Below are 21,164 nucleotides of genomic sequence, written 5' to 3' on the forward strand. Positions count from 1 at the left end.
TACACAGAAGAAAAGAAAGGAAAATGATGTGATTCTAGTTTTCAGGAGAGACTCAATGTAATTGAGAAATGCTAGTTATAGCTTTAAGACATAATTTTTACATATGAAAACACTTTATCCAGTTATAACCAGTAATCAGAATTTCCTCTTAGTAGTAATTGCTTAAATGGTTGTGCAGAATTGTAGCACACGCTTGAAAACTAGAATATGTGAAACTCAGAAAGCTGCTATAAAACTGCTAAGTGCCATCTTTAATCCAAATAAATAAAAAAACAGGAACACGTGACTAAGCACATGCCATTAACAGAGCAAACCAATTCAATACAACATAAATGAGTCATGGGAACCTGCTAAAAATACTGGATTCTCTGAAGAAGCACGGAGCCACTGCGAGAACAATCAAACATCTGTTATTTACAACAGGTTTACAAGCAGAGCCTGTGTGAGCTCATCACAAAGGTTTACCAACACAACCACATTTTTCAGAGATGAAGAGCATAAGAGCATATTTTTCTTCCTTATTTCAATAGTGTTTTCTGTTGATGTTCATGTGCTCATTGTAGTAACTAAATAAGAAAGCAATCCCTTGGCTCTTTTTTGAAGAAAAGCTAAGTGGAAGTGCTTTGGAATATACTGCAAGTCAGAACAAATGCAACTGCAGACAGTCCTATTTCAGCATCCACCCTCCCACTTTCCAGCACTGCACTGTTTTAATATTCTCTCTGGGTCACAGAATTATATGGATAATGATGCTGCAAATCCTTACTTATGAAAGCTCAACTCAACTGAAATGATGTTTGGAATTATTTGGCTTCACCCTATAATTTTTAATGAGTCACAGAAAATGCAAAATAGTCACTCTTAAATACTTTTAGAAAAATGCATCCTTTCAACTTCACCATCTACCATTGCACAGTGATAAGTTTATGCTTTTAGTTGAGTCACATTAAAATTACTGAAAAGGTTAGTAAGATCATCTCCAGAGAATTTGCTGGTGTGCATATAAAGGTGAATTCATTATACAGAAGAATGTACTAAAACAGGCATCTACTAGGTGAATTTAAATGTGGTCTTACTGACTAGTAAAAGTCCTACTGGTAAAACTATTCTTTTATATACACTGCACAAACATGACACACAAGCACACACACACACACAGGCACACACATACAAGAACTTAGGAAGGGCCATAGTATCTCAATGATCTTATATTCAAGAAGAGGGAACGTAAGGTAAGGGACTTAAGACCTCTCATAAAGATGGACTAGAGTTGAGTCCCCTTTTCTCATGGAAATCAGTGATGAGACCATCTTTTTTCGAGGCTATATAGTAAATGAAGTATGTAAATGCCCAACATCTCTCCTGAGACATGGAAGGTGTTACACCCACAGCTGCCAGATATAGCCGGCTTGTTTTTGTTCTGAGAATCTTTACTATCATTGTCATATCCCATGGGCCACCTATAATCTCTTACCAGCTCTTCCGATTACAGAGCCCAGATCTGTTCAATGTTCTTCACAACCACTGACGGTATTCGTTGTTACAGTCTGAGGAGCATTTATGGCACGGCGCTGCTCACATTGAGATTACAGCCTAAAAACCCTAAGACATTTTCTGGAAACTATTGTTAAGCAAGGTCTCCTATACTTGCTTAAGAGTAATACCCTGTGCTGGCAGAGTTAAAATTTGGAACTGAGGTTTTCATCTACACAGTCAGTCAAGACATTTTTGGGTCTTGATTCCATTATCTAGCGTCTTCTCCATCCTTTCAGGTACTCTTGTGGACAGTACACCTGGTATCATTTCCCAGCTCTGTTGATTTTTAATTCTGTTACTTTGAAACAGTCATTGAATCTCTCAGATGTGCAACTTCCTTATCGAGAAAGTTGTGTATATTCAATTCAATTTTAATAGAGTAGAACAAGAGTAAATATAATTTTCACTGAAATTTTATAAAATTATTTAAAACAATGAATAAGTACTTAAAATAGTAAAGAAAATTTGAGGAATATAGAAGTGGTACTTCCTTAAGATGCTATCTTGTGAACTCATGATAATTAAAATATTGGCACCAGTAAATAAGCAGAAATATCCATGATAAAGAAAACAGATGATAAAAACAAAGAATTAAACAGGGGAGTTTTTCATACAATAAAAACATTTAAAAGCAGAAGGAAAAAATTGATTGGGGGCTGGGACAACTGGATAATCATTTGAGAATGAAAGAATTAGATCTATAGCTCACAAGCATATAGTCTTTTATGCTGCATTAAATTTGCAATGTAAAAATGATTAGAAGAAAGTCAAGGTACACAGTTTTATATAAGCTGTATGGGAAAGGCCTTTGGAATCTAATACCAAAGGTAGAAACAATTACACAAAAGACTGATCAATGTTACATAAAGTTTAAAACTTACATAAAAAATGCTTTAAAAGTTAAAAAGTCAATACAATATTTGCCACATATAGGTGAAAAAAGACTTTTTGAAAATAAATTAAATATGGTAATACACAAGACCAGAAAATCCACAAAAATCAAACAACTCTGACAATTATATGAAAAATGTGCACACACAGTACAGTAGTGAAACAGGACAGGTTGAGACATTTCTTGTCCAGAAGGTTGTCATATGCCTGGAAGAATACACATCAAAATGTGAGTAGGTTCCTGTTCATAGAAAAGACTTTTTCACTATAGTTTTCTAAGCTATTTTCTAAGCTATATTTTCTAAGGTAGCATGGGCTTGTTTGTGCTTGCTATGCCTGGCTGTTAGGTATCGGTGAGGTTTTCGATCCGATTTGGGCTTATGCAGTGGAGAAAATATTCATGTTACTTATACTAGCATTATTGCTTCTATATGGTGATAGATTAATCCAATGTGATGTGAGGAGTTCAGTTATGTGTTTGGTATTTTTTGGGGTGGTTAGTGTTGAGCTTGAACGCTTTCTTAGTTGATGGCTGCTTTTAAGCCAACTATGGTAATTGAGGGTTTTACTCTCTCTATAAGGTTTTTTCCTAGTGTCTAAAGAGCTGTCCCTCTTTAGACTAGCAATTAAGCTTACAGGAGGATTAGGTGGTTCTATAGGTAAGCTTAAGGTTGAACTAAGATTCTGTCTTGGATAACCAGCTATCACCAGGCTCGATAGGCTTGTCACCTCTACCCAGAAATCTTCCCACTATTTTGCCACATAGACGGGTGCGTCTATGTGACAGCCCTAACACGACGCCTGCAAAGTAGGCATTCGGAGAACGTGAGCTCCGTTTTCCTGGACACGCCGGGGTCCCCATGAGCAGGTATTCATCAATGAATACTGTTGAGGCCACCAACCAGCTATGAAGCATCGTTAAGCCTGTTATCCAATCTACTTCTCTCCAATCCTTCCATAAATGTGTCATGAGACTTTCTCAAATAGCTTGCCATAATAGAGGAAGATTGACTATTATAGCTATTATACTTTCAGTCTAATAATATCTCACACATATTCGTCAAGCCGTTTACCTTTGAAAAAATTGATGCAACATGTATTATCTTAGGATGCTGCAGTTCAGGTCTTATCCATAGAGTCTAACATAGGGTAGCACATGGGGGAGGTACTCGCTATAGACAGGGAGGTGAAAACACAGTCCTAGTATCAAGTATAGTCAGGCCTGCCTCATCCTCAGCACCACTGTGTAGAAAGAAAACTGATAGCAGAGAAGATACTGGGCGAGAAGACAGTCGAGGCTGACCGGCTGGGAAACTTGGTTATAGCTGACATAACCCTTAACTGAACAGGCATCTATTGTCTTTTTAAAATCTGCGATTCTTTCACATTATTCTTTTTCTCATTACTTCAACAATTTCTTCTCTTTACTATAACCATCACCAGTATCAGCAAACAATTCTGTCAATACTTTGACTCCTTCACAAACTCCCTACTTAAACTCCAGTGACCTAAGGTGATTTAAAATTACCTGAGGCAAAAAATTCTCCAATGTCACCCGTGACCTGAGAACTGTGGACTTTGTTGTCCCCAACATGATGCTCATCAATGTTTGGCATCAGTTACTACCTCGTCTTCACCTTCCCCCCCACCCCCATACTTGCCTTTTCCTTCATTGGTTCTTCCTTTGTTCCTTCACATGGAGATATATTTATTCCCCCAAATCTAGATGCTCACTTCTAACTCAAGAGTGTCAACAGCACATGCACACCCATATCCAACAAAGGCACCTATAGCATCTACACCAAAAACACCTATTCTGTTTCCTCTCCTTTCTGTACGGGTGCAGCTGCATGTTTGGGCTTTTATCTTGTGTTCTAAAGACCTTCCAATAGCTTATTACTAAGCCTCCTTTTCCTTCCCCTTCTCTTTCCTCCTGTCTTCTCTGCTGCTAAAGGATTAATGTAATGAGCTTTAGTTCTCAGGGGAAATGCTTTAATGAAATTAGTAGAGGAAAATAAACCACCAAAATATCCTGATGCACCTCACCCCTCTTGTAGCCAGGGACTGGAACTTGTCCCAGGGAAGCAATCCAGTTGCTGCCTTCTGGAAGGTGGAGGGGGTGTTGTGTTTACCACAGGAGAATGTTAGTGATTATGCCCAATTTGACGATATGGTGCTAGTCCTATTCTCTCAGGATCAAGCTCTGAACAGGAATCCATGAGCTCAGATCATAGCGTTTTCCAACTAAAATAAATAAATAAAAATAATCAGGGATGGGAAGTGCTTTGTTAAAGGATATGCAATTGCAGCTAGATAGAAGGAATCAGTTCTATGTTCTACAGCACTGTAGATTACTACAGCTAGCCACAATATATAGGATCAAACAGAATAGTGAAAGTTCTTGACACAAAGAAATGATACATGTGAGATGACGAAGATGCTAATTGCTCTGATGTGATCACTATACATTATATGTATCAAAACATCACTAGGTACTCCATATTTATAATTATTATGTGTCAAAAATAAAAAAATAGTAATAATGAAAAAGAAAATGAGGTGAGGGTCACAGAAGATGTCATTCAGTTGTACTTGTTGGAGCTGATCCACTTGAAGAAGCAGAAGGCACAGAGATGACTTGAGCATTCTCCCAATACCAGGGGCCGGCTCCACATGAGCTGGGCAGCAGCTATTAGGTGTCCTCTAAAACACATTTACAGTTCTCTTTATTACTGGCCCAAAGACAAGAGCAACACCAAACCATCACTTAATTTTCACTTTCAAGTGCCAGCATAGATTTTAATATCTAATCTGATTTCCTGGCCTTGCTTGCTCTTTTGCCCTAGTGTGACCAGTGGAAAGGTTAAAAAAGAAGTCTGAACAAAATCCCTGCCTCCAGGTTCTCTGCTAGCCTACTGTCCTGCATTGCAGTCCAGATATAACTCACAAACAAAATAGGGTTCACACATAACTTTTTCAAAATCTGCATTACCGTAAATTCTATTATCCAAAACACAAGCATGCTATCAAGCATCTTAAGCAAACCAAACACCCCAGCTTCTTTTGCATTTCATCCTGAGTGCATTCTATTACTTAGCCCTCACTGTGGGTCTCTGAATATGACCTGTGCTTTCATGACTACAAGGTTTTTTTCATGCTGTCCCCGCTGAAACTTACGCCCTTTTTCTCAATTTATTTCTATTGGGAGATTGGCATTTATTCATTTTTTTCTTCTTAAATAGCATTTATTGAGTCCATTCTACTTGTCATGCAATGTGGTAGGCCCTGTGCCTGTCCTCAAGGGGCTGAGACTCCAGACTGGGGAGAGGCTCATTAAGGAAACAATCACACATCTATAATATACATTACAATGCATACACAAACCAAGGCAGAGACCTGAAGGGACAATGCAAAACTTCTTGTTAAATATATGCAAGACCATAAAACACCGTTTCAAAAGCAGAGAAGAGGAAGGGCTTCTCAATTCAGAGACCAGGGAAAAGTCCAGGGTGGCAGAAGTAAAGGTCAAGTTGGGGAGAAGTGTGTTGTCGAAATGTTTCTTTCTCGAACTCTCACTCCCTCCCCAGTGACTCAAAGGTCAGATCCTGTTGGAAGCTTGGAGCTCAATGATGTGGACTATTCTTAGTTTCAGTGATGAGGCTAAGAGGTAGGTAGATGAGGATGTTGTGATAAGATTTGTTACAAAGTGAGGACGACACCTTGAGAGAGGCAGGCTAGAGGTCCCCTGCGGTACTGTAGTCAACAGATAAAGAGGCCAAGGAATTGGGGCTGGAGATATATTTCTGTGCTTTTTTAAAGGCTCAATTCAAATATCACCTTTCATTTTAGATTTTCCCTTCCCAAAGGAAACTGATATTCTGTGTACCATTTCCATGGCAACTTGCTCATCCTTCTGCTCTTACATCCCTGGTATTTGTCCCTGGATGTTATCAGCAGGTTCGAGCTTGCCGCCCACTGGGCTATCGGCTATGGGGCTGCAGGCTTATATCTGGATCCCAAAATTCTCTGTACCTACGCATAGACGGCATCATCGCCCAGGAGATGCTTGTTGAAGAAATGCGATTAGAATTGTTCTAGAGGCTTTTCTGGGAATGGGGGTGGGGAGGAAATCTTTATGTATCTGTTAAAAATGTTAAACCATCTTTATCATGTTGCATTGTAACTCCTTTACCTCTTGTTTCTTTCTCTGGAATCTCTAGAATTTGAAACTGTATCTTTAATCATATTGAAGTCCTCAAATAAGTGTTTTTGTTTCATTAACTGGTTTGATATCACGTTGGCATTAAATAGGCTGAGTATACTGTGACCAACAGAAAAGTGTACCTAAGGTCCTTTGCCTGGGGCTTCCATCTCCCTAGCTACTGCTGCCTAGTTCTCTCACCAACAGTTTAAATACTGGTATTAGCACATGTCAATTCTTGTCCTTGTACACTTTTGAATTACTTTGACAAGGAATACCAGTCACTATTGTAGAGCCAATCCAGATGTGGCAAAGAATGTCACTCATACACAGGGATCTAAAAAATGCATTTTCCACACCTTCTCCTTGGCTCCATTGAAGGTATGGAGGAAGGTAAGACTCCCCTATTCGGAGTGAGGAGCCACTACCTACCAGATTTCTAGACAGTCTTATCGGAAACTGTCAGCCACAAGCAGAATTCCAAGGCTTGTGAAATTACAGATCAACTGCCTCCCAGGCCAATTGTCCTTCCTTCCCCAGAGGTACAAAGGTCTTCATGAACTTTCACCTGCTTAAACAAGAGCCCTAGAAAAACACTCAAGCCTGCTCCGAGGAGTCAATACTACTTCTTCCTTCGCTCCCTTGAAAGAGGATAATCAAATTAAACAAATGCACACTATGACCAAATGACCACTCCAGACCTTATAACCTTTCCAGTATATTTGCTTTAAAAATAGTACTCATTCAACCAACAGAGTCATATAGACTTAGATCCGGTGCCTAAATATCTCAATGGGGCAGTCAGCATTCTGAGAATTCTAGTGTGAAGATTTGACCTTTGGAGAGTCTAGGTATTCCAGTGAAGGAATAGTGGGAAGAAAAAAATCCACAGCATGCTTCCTTTAGGCATAGGACATAGTATAAAAATATGTGACATACTTGGAATATGTAAAATTACCTGTCAAGGCTAGAGGAATGGGGCTAGATTAGGAGGGCTGCCAGGCCCCATTACAGACATAGCGCTTTGTCATACAGACAAAATGTTATCACAGCATTTTATGAGAGTTCTGTGTGTATCTTTACTTTAGAAATGCAATTCTAGCTACAATTTACAGAAAAGATGAAAGGGGAAAATATTTATCTTTGAAATATATTTGTACATGTATATACCTCACATTTGACATTTGAATGCACAAATACATACACATACATTTTAAAACTGGTATTAAAATAGTACTTATACTTATTTTTGTTGTTAGCCTATAAAATTATTTGACTTTAAAAATCATATAAATCATCTCAATAAAGCCGAAAAAACCCAAGGAGAAGAGAATAATAAAATACCAAAAGAATTTTGAAATTCATCAGGATACAAAATATCTACCTGCTAAACACCCTACAGATTTATGGCTTTGAGGAGACACCGTCTCCACTTTGGAGGTCAGAATCATATATATGACCAGATAGAATAAATAGTCCTAGCTTTTGTTGTTGTTTTTAATGAGACAGAGTCTCGCTCCTTCGCCCAGGCTGCAGTGGTGCGACCTTGGCTTACTGCTACCTCCGCCTTCCCAGTTCAAGTGATTCCCGTGCTTCAGCCTCCTGAGTAGCTGGGACTACAGTCACATATCACCACGCTCGGCTAACTTGTGTATTTTTAGTAGAAATAGGGTTTTTCATGTTGGCCAGGCTGATCCCGAACTCCTTACCTCAAGTGATCTGCCTCAGCCTCCCAAAGTGCTAGGATTACAGGCGTGAGCCACCGCGCCTGGCCAATAGTACTTCTGAAGCCACAGATGTGTAAATGTATATAAACGCAATTGAGAAAAACAAATATTTATCAGGAGCCTTAACAAGGTTAGACACTCAGTTTTGTAACTCTCCTTCTAAAATTCTGTCACAGGAATAATTAGAATTGGGCACAGAATGTATAATCAATTATGCTGAGCACATTTTTATAATTCCTAAAAAATCAAAACTAAATTTAATGTGCAGAAACAGGAGAATATGTCATGATAAATTCACATAATGGAATATCAGACATTAAAATCATTTCTTATGAGAACACGTAGAAATATAATAAACTGTCAAGTGAGAAAAGACAAAAAAAACAAAATGTGACCAAAATATTGCTTTAAAATTTTTTATCATCCACAATTGTTTTTTCAATCATATTATTCTGTCAAAGTATCCATAGTCTGTGATTATACTGTAAATAATTTAAAAGTAAATTGTGAGATAATTGAAGCAACCACAAGCAAACAAAATAGTAGAGACCTGTAATTCAGATGGTTGAAGGAAGTTTGAGCTGAATTTTCTAGAATATACATACTTGGGTTTAGAAAGGCAGCTTTTTATTTTGAAACCTTTAATTGTACATACCATATTTCTGCCATGGTAGTTTGAAAAACGTCTACACAAAGCCATGGCCTAAAATGTTTTCAGTTAAATTATTTATTTTTGGATTTCTTAATAACCAGGCCATAAACAAGTACAGAAATCTTAAAGTCTATCCCTTTTGTGTGTCAAAATGAAAAATAATCCTGGCTAGACTATCTGCGAAGTCAGTGACCTTCTTTGAAGCATTTACTTTTAGCTTGCACTTTACGAGCTTTCTCTTTCCTTCCAATGAACTCCACAGACAGGAGGACATTGGGAACAGGAGGGATGAACTGTGTGCTCAGCCTATGGGCGGCAGGAGGTGTGTGAGGGCTACGAGGGGGAGGGGAGGTGGGTAGGAATCTCAAGGTTTCAGTTACACACAAAAAAATTCTAGAATGACCTACTTATCTACATAAATGTTAACAGGGCTTCTGTTTTTGCAAAATGCCATCGTTATCCAGACACATGGTGCCTGAGAAGTGATTAGGAGTGTCCAATAAAACAGAGCTGTGTCCTACACTGTCCTAGAGGCAAATCCGAATCTCTGTGACCTCAAGCAAGTCACCAGCTTCCCTGAACACTGCTTTCGTCTGCGTTTTGTATTAGTTCACTTTCACACTGTTATAAAGAACTGCCCCAGACTGGGTAATTAATTCATAAAGGAAAGAGGTTTCATTGACTCACAGTTCAGCGTGGCTCGGGAGAACTCAGGAAACTTACAATCACGGTGGAAGGTGAAGGAGAAGCAAGGCAACCTCTTCCAAGCGGGCAGGAAGGAGAAATGCTGAGCGAATGGGGAAGAGCCCCTTATAAAACCATCAGATCTCGTGGAACTCACTATCACAAGCACAGCACAGGGGAAACCAGCCCCATGATTCAATTACCTCCACCTGGTCTCTCCCAACACGTGGGGATTACAGGGATAAGGGGAATTACTATACAAGATGAGATTTAGGTGGAGACACAAACCCTAACCATATCAGGGGCTTCAGGTGGCTACAGATAAAGTGTTTGGCAAACAGCTGGTGGTTTGAGACGCATTTGTTTCTCTTTCCGTAAAAGGTCTTTCAGGCCGCTTAAATGATTGTCAGCTGTACTTTTCACTCACCTTCCATTGTTCTGACTTTTCTCTCTAGCCCCATATAGTTTGTATAATCTGGGATAGCCTCAGTTTCCTATAGTTTAAATATGTTAAAATATGATAACTGCATCTAAAATTTAACGTTTAATTTCTCATAACCTTGTAAATCTTCACATCAAAAAAATTATGGCAGGAAAATATGCATTTTTCAAAAAACATTTTAAGTTTGTTTTGAAAATGTGAAAACCTTTAACTATAAATGTACCTACGATAGGATACAAAGTGTTTTTCTCCTTATTAATCCCCGCTAGATACATCTAGTGCTTAGCATATTATAATTGCTCAATAAATATTTGTCAAAGAAGCGAATGTTATATCCCGCGGGCTGGGTGACGGAGGGGTAGTTACAGAGCCAGATTTCACTGTGCAAGTGACTTTTATGCAGGAGAAAGCAGGTTAGAATCATGACAAACATTATAAGGTGTAACTCCGATTCCTTTGGGTGGAAGTGGGCTCTGCACCCTGACGGAGGGCATGCACCTTCCTCAGGACCTCCTCAGTGGCCCCCACGGGGTCAGGGAGGTGTCATTGCTCGGTGCAGAGTGTCCCTCATCCAGGCGGTCCTCAGCTCCCGCTGTGCCGCTCCACCGTGGGCAACCTGGCCTTCCCTGGCTTCTCTCCATTTTCACAACACCAAGCAACCTCTGCGGGGAAAAGATGGATCTTTCCATGGAAGCTCCACCGAGCCCACGGTCACTCCATTCCCAGGTGTCTCCACTTATTTACTGAAGCATTAGGTTTCTTAAAGCGTCAGAGCTCTGCACCTGGGCGTATTTGAGTCCATTGGCTCCATGCAGCTGTTTCTAAGAAGCAAAAACACGTGTTCACGGCTCTTCTTTTGCTCCCATTCTTTTACTGAAGAGACATGCTTCCCTCCCTCGACATCCCCAGGACATCTGAGTGTGTGTCCCCTCGGCGGCCATCAGAAGGGGTGGGATATCTCCCAAGCATGGATGCTTCAGAGTCCCTGCCTGAGTGCCCAGATGCCCAGGTGCCCAGCTGCAGGCACCCAGCTGCCCAGAAGCTGTGCCCACACAGGCTCTGCATTTCAAGAGGAGCCAGTGTTACCCAGCTCATCTCTTCCCACAATTTGCCATTTTACTTCCACAGCGAGGAACTGTTCTCTCCGTACAGATGCCAACCATGACTGTGATGACACCAGGCTGACAGGTTGCTCCTGAGGAAGCTTCAGCACCACCCCGTGCACAGGAACGACCATTTCCTGGATCCCTGAAAGCTGAATTATTTTTGCTCTGATGCCGGCTCTTATGTTCCCCTGTGTATGAGTGTGTGTGTGTCTGTGTGTGAACATGTGAGTGTGAGAACTCAAGGGTATGAGTGCGTATGAGAGTGTGTGTATAACGATGGGCATGTGTCTGCACGAGTGAGGGTGTGTGAGTAGTGTGTGTGTATGTGATGGTGTGTGGTGTGTGAGAATGTGTGTGAATGAGGGTGTGTGACTGTGTGTGAGGATGTATGTGTGCACGAGTGAGGTTGTGAGACTGTGACAGTGTGTATATGAGAGTGTGTGTGTATGTGTGAGATTCCAAGTGTAAGAATGTATGTGTGTGCATGAAAGGGTGAGTGGTGTGTGAATGTGTGTATAAGAGCATGAGTGTGCATGACAGTGTAAGAGTATGTGAGTGTGCAAATGTAAGAATGTGTGTGTGTCCATGAGAGAGGGTGAGTGGTGTGAGAGTGAGTGTGCATGAGAGTGTAAGAGTATGTGAGTGTGCAAATGTAAGGGGGTGTGTGTCCATGAGAGAGGGTGAGTGGTGTGAGAATGTATGAGTGTGAGTGTGCAAATGTAAGGGGGTGTGTGTGTCCATGAGAGAGGGTGAGTGGTGCGAGAATGTATGAGTGTGAGTGTTCATGAGTGTAAGAGTTTGTGAATGTGCAAATGTAAGGGGGTGTGTGTATCCATGAGAGAGGGTGAGTGGTGTGAGGGTGTATGAGAGTACGAGTGTGCATGAGTGTAAGAGTACGTGTGAGTGTGTGAGTGTATGTGTGACTGTGTGTACATGTCATGTCAGTTAATTTTTCAGTTTTTCGCCTGTTTTTTTCTAAGTACACATTTCGCATTTTGCTAAAGCTGAGTGAATGCTTGAAGGCTTGTTTTCAGCAGTCACTGACAATAACACCATTCCCTACTGACGGTCTTTCCCCCTACTGGTGCCTGACCCTATGTTACAGAGCAAAGTACCCGGGAGTACATGTGTGACATTCAAGAGACGACTGGCGCTAACATCGGAAATGTGTTTTTGAAGCCATGTGTCTTTATCAGCAAAATAAAGAATTTGACAGAATCAGGAGCCCAAAATAGTTATTTATTTGATCGTTGGTCTGTGTATTTTAATAAAGATTGGCCACACTGACTTCAAATGAAATTAGTGGACCAAGTTCAACACGTGAATGAGATGAAAGGGTCGCTGGTCTGGTGGAGCTGGGGCTGGAGGGCGGGCTGCCTGATTCACCCCCTCTCACTCCCTCATTGCCCTGGGGTGCATCAGCGAACTGTACGGTTTCAGGGAGAAAAGTTTGAAAAAAAAAAAAAAACCCACTATTTTACATAATCCCTATGCCCAGTTAACCTCTACATTTTTAAATTCAAATACCAACCTGAAGACATCAGGGGAGGCAGGACTGTCCATGAGGTGAGCTGGGGAGACCGAGTCAGATGAAATGATCGGAGCGGGCTGTCCATGTCCCCAAGGCTGGTCCAATCTTGTGACACTTAATGCTGTCATCTGGATCCTGCTCTCATCCAACGGCTGTAGGTGCCTAAGGGAGGCCATCCTCTCAAGGGAACCCAAAGGACGGCAAATTCCCCTCCTTCCTCCTGTCACCAGCCCTGACACTGTGCTTGTTCCAGAAGCCTCAACTATTTATAGATGCAGAGGCTGAGAAGCAGCAAAAGAGAGCGAGCTGAAATGACAGAGTGGCCTCGTTATTCCTCCTCCTCTCCACTACCCCTAAACAAGCTTCCCAGTCGGCTCTTCTGTCTGTCCCAGGAGCATGTGCACGCTGGACTCCCATGGAAATCCTACAACCACAGTGCACCCAGATGACCTCCTGGCCTTTTATTTCACGAACAGACATGAATAAATCATGCATTGGAAACACACTGAAACACAATTGCTGGACAAGTTACAAGGTTGAAATACACTGGTCCTAACCAGACCCTGCTTTCTCCTAGGTCGTACAAACTCCTCTTCAGGCCCACATTGAGTCCTCTAATCCTCTAACAACTCTGTGAAAAATAAAAAGTATTATTGCCTTCATTTTGAGAAGAGGAGGAAAGACAAGTACTGTAATGTGCTTTAAGAAGCCAAAAACTGCCAGCAACTGTGATGGCGATGTCATCTGGAAGGAGGGATCTGCCCTGCTTGCTCTCCAGCCTGGCTGGGGACTCAGGGCCCACCCTCCCTGCACTCATCCTGAGGCTCTTCTAGTTCTTCAGACAGACAGCACTCTCCCCTCCTTCCTCAGCCCCTTGCACAGGCTGTTCCCGCTGCCAGCATTGTGCGGTTCCCAACACGCTGCCTATTTATCTGCCTATGCCCCGTCCACATTCAACTCAAATATTTCATCCCTAGCAAGGCCCCCAGGGCCTCCCACTCAAGATGAGGCTACACTTTCATGCTGTCTCGTGATTCCACTTTTTTCTTACATTTTCTTTCTCAACACTTTTTAAAATGGGTACTCTTTAGAGTGAAGATGCATTCATTATCTATCCGCCTCTCAGGCTGAACTACAATCTCCGCGAGGGCCAGCCCACCTTTGCCTCGCCTATGCTACACGGGTTCCTCCACAAGGTGGGCTGCACTGGGGCATGAATCAGGACGTCTGAGATTCACACTGAAAGCCAGCCCAGTCCAGGGGCAGTAGACTTTCCAATGGCCTCTGCCATAGGATGACCCCAAACTATTTCAAAAGCCTGTTTGTTTTCATTATAAATGCAAAATTGAATACTGTTTAGGGCCAATTTTAGTAACAAATTGTTCTTTATTCAAATATTTAAAATGGGAGGTAGGCATGGTAGTTCATACCTATAATCCCAGCACTTTTGGAGGCTGAGGAAGGAGGACTGTCAGAGCCAGGAGTTCAAGACCAGCCTGGGAAGCAAAGTGAGACCCTGTCTCTACAAAAAAAATAAAATAAAAATTAGCCAGGTGCGGCAGAGTGCACCTGTGGTCCTAGCAGTGTGAGGACTGCTTGAGTTGGGGAGGTCGAGGCTGCAGCGAGCTGTGATTGTGCCCCTGCACTCCAGCCTGGGTGACAGGGTAAGAGCCTGACCCAAATATAAATACATAAATACAATCAGTTGAATAGACACAACTGCAGACATAAGAAAGCATAATTTTATTGTTTTCCTACCACCTTTAAAAAAATATCGGATTCAGTAACCTTTCTCAGACACTGAACAAATCTTCTGAGAGAGTTCCCACACCACACCTGCCTATATGTAGTCAAGAGACAGACTTGGGGTCACTTTATACTGTGAAATAATCTTAATTCTATGATTAGAATCTACATGTAAAGATGCTCTTCCAAACTCCAGAATTAACCGAGCATTCAGTATTTCTGTTTCCCACAGCTCATGGCTGGAAGGCTGCAGTGGGGATGGAGAATGCAGTTCTTTCACTCCCTACGCTTTGCTCCAGGTGGCTGCTTGGTTTTGTCCTTTCTTAGCTGGAAAGTTGAATGCTGGGGTCCCCAGAGAGGCCTTGGTATGACTGAAGCTGACTCTAACTCAATGCAGGTCCTCTTCAGAGCTCTCCTGTCGGGCTCCTCTCTCCTGGGATTCCCTCATCCTGCACAGATGCATTTCTGTTCTGGGAGGGTTACTTGCAATTTTGTCCTCTGTCACTGGACTCCCAGTGGAACACACCCTGTGAAGGTCTCCTGGACACCTGCTAAGGAGACCCACATCAACCCAATACTGATTTTGCCTGTATGGCCCACATCTCTTGCAGGAAAAGCACTCAAATGTCCTTGCTCCAAACTCTGGCAATAGGCCAGCCCTGGAGCCACCTCCAAAGCATCCTTTCATCCATTTGTTCCCCATCTCAGCTGCCCAGGGCACTCCGGATTCAGGGCACTTGCACCTCAGGCCACAGCCCTCCTGACGTTCCAGGCAAGGGCGAGCCACCAGCGATCTGTGGCTCCCAAATGCAGAATCCCCACCTGACAGCACTTTGTTTTACCAACCTCCAGCACCTGCAGGAAGTATTAACCCCCAGCTCATCACTTCACAAAGGGTGCAGGGGAGCACCTCGCTCCTTTCTGAATCTTTCTAATCCTTGACCTTGCTAAGGGGTCTCAGAAGAGCTTCTTCATACCACTCCCTGTGCAAATGTGAAAGGTGAGGAAGAGGAAACAAGTGTCATATAGAAATAGGAAGTTGAAAGGATCTCAGTCTTACATTTTCCTACAATCATTTAAAGTCAGCTACTGTAATATTAACATGATAGTCCTCAGTAATCCTAGATAAATACGATTTGCTGCATGGGATGAGTCCCAAGTGGAATCAGAGAGTATCCAGGACGACTCCAGGGATAGAGTGGGCCAGGAAAGAATTCTCTGCCCAGTGTTCCTTTCATCCCAAATTTAACTTGGGAACACACGTTTCCAAATAGAATACTGTCAATAGACTCTCTGGCTGGTGGAACCCTTTTAATTGGAAAGACATGGGGAAAAAACCTATCATTTCAGTTCAGTTGTCTCTAATGAATTACTTAGCTAACAACAATGAGGAATTTTGGGAAACTCAGTACTTATCAACACGCACAGATGTTGACAAATATCTTCAATTTGGTGTAAAGTTCCTAATTAAAATAACACCTATCCCTCTCTTTGAGTAGCTGGCAATATTAATCCTGAAGGTTCCTTAACACCCACAGATGCCTTTGCCACCTAGTTACACCCTTTTCTTCCCATTGCTAATCAGGGCTTCATTTCCCCAGGACTCCTCTGAGTCTGGGGACCAGGTCATCTACCATAGTTACTGGTGACCATCTCATCTTCCTTCCTAGTTAAAAACAAACAAGAAGGCTGGGCGCGGTGGCTCACGCCTATAATCTCAGCACTTTGGGAGTCCCAGGCAGGCAGATCAGGGGGTCAAGAGTTCAAGACTAGCCTGGGTAACATGGTGAAACCCCATGTCTACTAAAAATACAAAAATTAGCCAGGCGTGATTGCACACACCTGTAACCCGGCTACTCAGGAGGCCGAGGCAGGAAAATTACTTGAACCCAGGGAGCCAAGGGTGCAGTGAGCCGAGACTGTGCCACTGCACTCCAGCCTGGGTGACAGGGTGAGATGCCGTCTCAGGACAAAAAAAAAAAAAAAAAAAAAAAAAAAAAAAAAAAGAAGGCTTTTTAAGGATACAAACTCCGACTTTAGCATTTTTGTTTCCATAATACTACCAAAGGTAGGGTAGGGGAATGATGAGTCTTACTGAATTGGTTTTAACAAGATTATTGTTAAATAATTATTTTTAAATAATTAAAAATTATACAGTAATGACTACAAGATAAAATCATTGTTTTTTTAAAAAAATGATTAAAAGATTATATAGAAAAACATATGTTGGAATTCAAGCACAGAATGCTAGTATGAAGAATAGTCTTTTATGACATGGAATATATTGATTTTAAAGAGAAAATTTAATCGTGACCAAAGTTGAATTTTGTTTCAGCAGTAGCTCTTGAGTGGATCCATGGATCTCTAAATGTGCTAAATTCATATGTAATAAAAAGCAGCAACATGGAAGAAAAAGGAAGGTGATTGATACGTGAATGCAAAGTGCAGAAATGCAAATGATTAAATTCCCCTGTGGATTCATGTTTTGAGCAGGATATTTTGAGCACTGAGTCTCTACCGACTCTGTTCTGAGTCCTTGGTGTTCCGTGGTGCATATGTTGATAGGGTTCCTCTCGCACAAGACTTACTTTTTAGATAGGAGAAGGGCAGAATATAACAAACAGATAAGCTACAAATATCATTCACGATGGTGCCGTGAAGAACATAAAACAGGCTGATGTGAAGAAGTGGCAGGGCAAGGGTGGAGCAGCTGGGCCTGGAGGGGAGGATGGCAGGGGCGGGAGCCAGCCTCTGAAATGCTGAGGGTTGAATGAAGACCACAGGAAAAGCCGGAGAAATGTCTGGGGAAGAACTTTCCAGAATGGTTTCTCCTGTAGTTGTACGGTAGAAGCAAGCTGGGAGTATAAGGGAGACAGCAAGTGGGCGACAGGTTTCAGGTAAAGGCAGAGGGTAGGGGAGCACCCACCTGGTAGGAAGTTCAATTTCACATGATTGAAAGTCTCTGAATCTTCCCACAGTATAATTAAGCAACTGTATGTTTTTGTTTCAGAAAATAGGTCACATAATTGTGATTTATTTATTATTATTATTATATTATTATTATCATTTGGAGACTGAGTCTCGCTCTGTCGCCAGGCTAGAGTGCAGTAGTGCAATCTCTGCTCACTGCAACCTCCGCCTCCCCGTTTCAAGTGATTCTCTTGCCTCAGCCTCCCAAGTAGCTGGGACTACAGGCACCTGCCACCACGCCCAGTTAATTTTTGTACTTTTAATAGAGACGGGGTTTCACCATGTTGGCCAAGATGGTCTTGATCTCTTGGAAAATAGGTCACATTATTAATATTAACACGTACTTCTCCAAAGAAGACATATAACAGCCCACGATCATGACAAAATGTTCAATATCACTATCACCAACGACATGCAAGTTACAACCACAATGAGATATCATCTCATACCAGTCAGAATGGTTATTAATAAAAAGTCAAACTAATAACAGATGTTGGTGAGGGTATGGAGAAAAAGATACACTTATATGCTACTGGAAGGGATGTAAATTAGTTCAACCCTAGTGGAAAATAGTATGGAGATTTTTCAAAGAACTAAAAATAGATATACCATTTGACCCAGCAATTCCACTACTGGGTATCTACTCAAAAGAAAAAAAATAGTTTTGTTCAAAAAGACACCTGCACTCCTATGTTTATTGCAGCCCTATTCACAATAACAAGATCATGGAATCAACTTAAGTGTCCATCAGTGGATTATTGGATAAAGAAAATATGGTACATATACACCATGGAATACTATGTAGCCATAAAAAATGAAATTATGTCCTTTGCAGGAACATGGATGCAGCTAGAGGACATTTTCCTAAGTGAATTAATGCAAAAACAGAAAATTAGATGCGGACTGTTCTCAGCTATAAGTGGGAGCTAAACAGTGGGCACACGTGGACATAAAGATGGAAATGACAGACACTGAGGACTCCAAGAGGGGAGGGAGCAGGGAGGGAGGGAGGGAGAGAGAGAGGGGGCAAGGGCTGCAAATCTACTTCTTGGGTGCTATGTTCACTATTTGGGTGATGAGTTCAACTGACGCCCAAACTCCAGAATCACTCAATATGCCCACGTAGCAGACCTGCATATGTACCGCCTGAATTGAAAAGGAAAAAAAAAAGAAGAAATTGATCCAGCACACACCCCCACACACACACATCACCCAGGAGTCAAAAAAGAAAAGAAAAGAAAATGGGTCACAAACTGAAGTGTGGGGAAATTAATTACAGTGATTTGTCTTATGTCTTATATACTCTTATAGAATTGGGATAATAATTTTACCTATTTTAACAAAACAGTTGCCTAGAGCAACACTGTTCAATACTGCGGGCACTAGTGACATGTAGCTATTTCAGTTTCTCAGATGAAATACTTTGTGTAAGTATCACCCACACAATATTTATACTAAAAAGTGAAATAAAATTAGAAATTCAGATTGTCAATTGCACTAGCCATATGTCAAGTGCTCAGTAGCCACATGGAGCACATGGCTGCCATAGACACAGAGCATCTCCATCAGTGTGGACATGTCTTTGGAACAGCACTGGGAAAAATGCCTGAAATCCCAAAACCAAAAATTAGGCAAAAATATATTTAATTTTCAAAACGCTAACATTCCTCAACAGGATACTGGCATAGAACTTTAACATTTTAAAAACAAAGTATAACAATAATAACTTAAAAATTCTAAACACTAGTACTGCTATTAATTACAATAGTGACTAACAATTATGCATTGCCTTACATATGGCAAATGCGTGCTAAACGTCTTAACCATATTCTCTTATCATTTTCACTTAAATCTAATGACACAGGCACTGTTATTATGTGCATTTTATGGCTACGATGGTGGAGGCTCAGAATAGTTCATTAATTTCCCCAAGGCCCCAAGTGTCAAATCCAGGCAGCAGAATCCAGAGTTTGGGTTCCCAACAATTTTCCCCACCTGACGTTACTGTAAGTTTAAAAACCTTTTGCACAGGCATATGGTAGGATTTTACTCTGAGTACTGACAAGCTTACCATTACTAAATTCAAATTATATGCCATTTCTGTTAAATTGGACGAGCATTAAATAATCACCGAAATACCGGCTATAGAAAAATATATAACTATGTTTTGAACAGTATAAAATGCCTTAGATGTGCATGGCAAAGCACTTTTCAATTGTTTTTAGAGCTTAACAAGAAAAAGAAAAAAAAAGGATGAGGAAAGACAATTCTAAAGAAGTTTTCCAATAAAATAAAACCAGACTTCTTTTTTAACGTATAAGAAAGATTTTTCAGAGGAAAACCCACAGGAGGTATCAAAAACAGTGTATCTCCGTGCCATTCCAGAGTTCATGTCAAGGTAGCCCTACTTCTGAAGGCCACGGACCTGTTGCCAGAGAACTGAATCAGAAATTTCAATGCATGGGCGAAATCCCTCTCTGAATACATAGAGGTCAGAGGCAGAGGTTGGCAGAAATGTGGCTCCTGGGTCAGGCGACAGAAATGCATTACCTAATGAAAATGACACCGAAGTGCTGCAGACAAGAGTCTCGAAACGGAGGTCGTTGGCGAGGATGATGGTGATGAGAAGCAGCAGGAGGACACATTTTAAACGGAGTCGAAGGACAAATGGCACAGAACAAAGAGACCCAGCTCCAGGAGCTTAGGATTCTGCTCTGTCATGGACTGGACAGGAAGGCTGATCAGACAGCTGGCTTCCCTGGGGAGACATTTTTTGTATTCCCCTTGACAACATCCAGGGAGAAGTCACCCTGCCAGGAGTCACAGCGGTGCAAGAACCAGCATCTGCGCGCTAGGAGGCAGATTCTCAACTCAACCCAGCCAGCACTTCTCACCTTCTCCTCTGACTCTGTCCTTCATCTGTTCTCCCTCTTCCAACTTCCTTGTCTCCTTCTTCTTTTTTCTCTTCTCTTCTCTCCTTTCCTGTACTCAGGTGCTACTGACTACATTTTATGATGACAGTTTTTAAACAATTGATATGATATAATCCATAATCTTTGACTACTTTTGTTTTAGGATCCTAGTAAATCAAGAATCACACTGGAGTTGAATTTTTGTAGTTGCTTTCTAATAAATGAAATCAAAACAGTTTTGATAATAAACTGACACTATAAAGAACTATACCTTGGTTACATGGACCCTGGCCAAATGGAGTTTCAAGAGACTGTTATGTGAGCCTAAATTTGAACTCTAAAAACAATAATCTTGAAATACCTAATTTTTAAAAGCCAGACATCAGAGTCATGGCAGATATTTTTGGAAAAAATATAATTGGGGGATTTTCAAATTCTCCATGTGATCCTGGGAATGGGACAGTGATGCCAATAAAAATACTTTTTTCTTCTAGAAAAAGTCTTAAGATTCTAGGTATGTGTAAGTGAATGAGTTATGGCAACTTTGAAAACATTCCAGGCTCTGCATCTTAACTTAGTTTTATTTATTTGTCTTCATTCTCTTTGGCAAATTGAAGACATAATCAAAAGTAACATCTCATAAAGACTTTAAGTTACAAACAATATAGCTCGCTGCAGATATAAGTAGAGCTTAACTTGCACCTTTTTTTATGTAATTACCATTTAACTTTAGCATTTAAGTAAGTGAAAGTGAACAAATTATGCA

General features: G+C 41.2%; 1 protein-coding gene and 1 long non-coding RNA gene across 2 annotated transcripts in view; both read right to left on the reverse strand.

Moving 5' to 3' along the window:
- NALF1 (NALCN channel auxiliary factor 1) overlaps nt 1-21,164 on the reverse strand; it is a 706,477-nt gene that overhangs the window by 501,376 nt on the left and 183,937 nt on the right. The gene's annotated exons all lie outside the window — the stretch shown is intronic.
- Nucleotides 8,758-15,499, reverse strand: LOC114673472 (uncharacterized). The gene is made up of 2 exons (XR_013408011.1): nt 12,771-15,499; nt 8,758-10,954 (listed from the first exon to the last, which is right to left on the reverse strand). It is a non-coding gene; the product is annotated as an uncharacterized LOC114673472 (long non-coding RNA).

Source organism: Macaca mulatta, chromosome 17, assembly GCF_049350105.2.
Source record: "Macaca mulatta isolate MMU2019108-1 chromosome 17, T2T-MMU8v2.0, whole genome shotgun sequence".
Classification (NCBI taxonomy): domain Eukaryota; kingdom Metazoa; phylum Chordata; class Mammalia; order Primates; family Cercopithecidae; genus Macaca; species Macaca mulatta.